Raw genomic sequence first — 3,520 nt, 5'->3', positions numbered from 1 at the left:
TTCTTAACAATTTGGGTTTAGGTTTGTTTGTTTTTTTTAAAAAAAAACAACCCACAATTATGATGGAGTTCTTCAGCAATTTGCTGCTATAAATAACTTCAAAGTAGCACAGTTAATACATTATATGTGTGACATAGGCCCTTCTGAGCTCGAAATTAGGAGTTGCCATCAGTGCTATGCTAACTGGCATGTGGAGATGCATTCTCAGACAAGGCAGAGAAAGGTAGGTGGAGAATGGAAACATTTCTCCCTTTTCCTGCAGCTGAGATAACCTTTCTTTCTAGTAGGGTAGAACATAGGCTGCTTTTTTCAGGCTTTCTTTGTTCACACCTAGATTTCATACTTTTTTTTTTTTTAAACCTTAATTCAAATTTGGTGCTTCTAGGCAGTTCCCTCACAGTCCCAGTATTTATTCTGTAACTTTGGCAGCAATGCATACTTCTGAAAAGGTCACCAATTGTTTTCTAGCAGGAATCTTCTAGAGAAATGGAAGTAGAAGGCAAACTTACTGTGGAAAAGTGCTATGAGTAAGTGTACCAGAGTCTAGGCTAGCTGTCAGAGAACAGAGTAAAGGGAAATGATGTTAAGAGTTTCTCGAAGGAAACAATTCTGTCAATCCTTAAAAAAAAAAAAAATATAATAGCCTACAAGCATAGAGGTGTTGCTGCCTCTCAAGTGTGAATGTGAGTATGTATGTTTGTGGTTTTTTAAGTGAACCCATTTCATCATTATACTTAATCATAGCTTTGGGTCTGGATGTTTTGTAGGTCTGGGATTCCATAAGAGTTTCAGGAGAATAATTATTTTTTATCTATTATCAACCTCAAAGGAGTATGGTCGGAAATAACTGAGGCAGGAAACCTTCAGATGTATTCTGGCTTCTAGTTTTCTTTACATCGTGTGACCCCACATATTGTCAGATTTTTTTCAGTTAGCTAAAAAGTTGGACCATAGCAACACAGATGGTTCCACTGGTAGCATAACTTTTTTTTGTTATTTTAGAAACAGATGTTGGCCTGTAGCCCAGGTACTGGGTGTTGTAGCAAGGGTCTTGTGTTTACGTAGCCAAAGACGGTCTCTGCCCATGTGAACAGGTTTACAGACTAGAGGGTACGGTGTGATGTATCAGAAGTAGTATTAAGCCTTCCTTTGTGGAAGGGCAAGTGAACTGATGGAATTAAAGTACTGTCACAGAGTCTTAAGGGGTAAAAGATACGAATTATGGCTAGGCAGGTAAATTAGTAACAAGATTATGTAGGAACAGTAATGAAACTGAATCTTGGTGACAAAATTACTATGGTAATGGTTGCATGAGTTTTCTCTTCCCTCTTTGAGGAAGCGTAAGTTTTATCCTATATGAGGGAGCAAACATGCAGATTTTTAGGAGGAAATGGAATTGAATGACATACGCAAAGACCAGGAAAATAAAAGTTACGGGGAGGACATACTTGGAAGTCACAATTAATGCTCTCTACTATTCAAGAGACACAGTGAAGACAATAGGCCTGTGTCCTATATTGAATGGGAGAAGATGACTCATAAGCATGCTCTATCTTGCTCTCCATGCCTCGTTGCAGGAAGCGTGCTTTGAAATTTGTATTAAAGTCTGTTAATTATGTGGCAAATGTGGTTTAATGTAAATAAGTTTTTCATTCCGTCCACATCTTTCAGTTTCATCAGCCTTCAAAGGAACAATTTAGGATAATGTACTGTGGCCAATGGAAATAGTGCTGCTTCTGTTCTAAACTTGTTATTGTATCCCACCAGCTGTTTTTTAGATGCTTCACTTAAAAATGCAGGAGCTAACCTTGTCAAAGAAGGGACTGTTGAAACTGGGGTTTGTGCAGGTGATAAGTCGGTTCTGGCAGGTAGTTGGTTTGGGCTTGTTCAGAGGCTTTGTCATGATATGAACATGTGAAAAGCACAGCACAATGCTTTAATATGACAGGTACCTGAGATGTAGACAAGCGTTCAGAAAATATTTACTTACTTTTCAGGCAAAATGCGCGAATTGAGTTTGTAGTTGTTCACTCCCAACATATCGTGTATTCCCTGGTAAGTTCCTGCTTGCAGTAGCATGCTGTTTCAAAAGAACTAAGCATATTTAGAAGTTGCATTCCTTTTCTTGGGTGGTAGGTGAAGAAAAGCTCTCATCCTGTGTAGGTATTGAGTGTTGTAATTCTTTCTTGCTTAAGAAAGACTCTTTGTCTGTTTTTAAAGAGGCTCGTTTTTCTTGATTTTTTGTTTTAGTACTGTGGTTTTATGGAGTCTGGCCCATTTGGTAGGTGTTTTGATTGTGATGGTTTGTGTGTAGATCTGCTACAGGAGTCTACAACTAGACTTTCACTACGTCAGCTTGTTATTTTTATAAGCCTGATTGGAAAGATTGGTACAGCGCAGTGGAACTGTATCCGTATGCTACAGTCTTCTACAGTAGAACTAAGCTGTTTAAGGGTTATGGCAAAGATATTGGTATATCTGACTTAGCAAAACGGTTTGAAGTTAGTCTGAGGCACCAGTTGAGTTCTAAAGGTCACGAAAGTCATGGTCCAAAGACCACATTAGGGTAAAAAATAGCAGTATATTTGTTCTTAAAGTCTTTCGTTTTCCACTATCTACTTTCATTTTCCACTGTCTAGAATTAGACATAATCTCCAAGTGGTTGATTAAAGGAGGGAAAAGAAATAATAATTCTCATAGTTAACTTTATAACTGAAGCAAAACCTACAAAAATTTTGAGCTTTTTGCTGGATTTGAGTAACAATTCCTTGCCGTTTGTTGCATTAGGAGGCATATTTGTGGCCAACTCAAATCTTTAGCTTGTGTGAGAATTCTAATCACTTATTTGGGGAAAAAAATACTCGATTGATAAAAAGGTTAGAAACTTGTATCACCTGTGAAACTGTGTGGGGGTTCTGTGAAACTGTGTGGGGTTTTTTTTGTAATCAATGTAAACCCAGCAGGTGGCATACAAAGAAACTAAGTATAGCTTCTGTCTGGCCTAGCAGTATTTGTAGGAAGGCTCAGCCTAACACTGACAGGGGACTTTACTGGCACAGGCAAAATACCAGGGCCAGCAATTGGCAGATGCCTGGCTCCCTCTCTTTTGTAAACATATTTGAAGTATCTACTTGTGATGATATTTTAATGATACAACCTTTAAATTACATGGAACAACCACTTAAAGTGGTGAAGGACCATGCACATAGAGATAAAAATAGACTAAAGTTGAGCTATTTTCCCAGACTGAATGGGTGCCTAATTCCTCAAGACACTGCTAACAGGGACAGTTTACAAGAAGATCTGGGATGACTGTAGTGATCCTGTGGGACTCTTGGAAAGTGGTGAAAAAATACATCTTTAAGTACTGGTTATAGATTAAAAAAAATGGCTGGTAAGCATTTCTTTCATGTATGAGGTTGAATGTTTGCATCTGTGCCATTTATTTATATCTTCTGCAAATCTGAACTTCTAGAAGTTCTTTAATGTACTTTTGTCTTTAACTTTTGTTAAGGTCATC

Source organism: Tauraco erythrolophus, chromosome 6 (genome assembly GCF_009769465.1).
Source record: "Tauraco erythrolophus isolate bTauEry1 chromosome 6, bTauEry1.pri, whole genome shotgun sequence".
NCBI classification, from domain to species: domain Eukaryota; kingdom Metazoa; phylum Chordata; class Aves; order Musophagiformes; family Musophagidae; genus Tauraco; species Tauraco erythrolophus.
Note: the sequence above shows the minus strand (reverse complement) of the source record.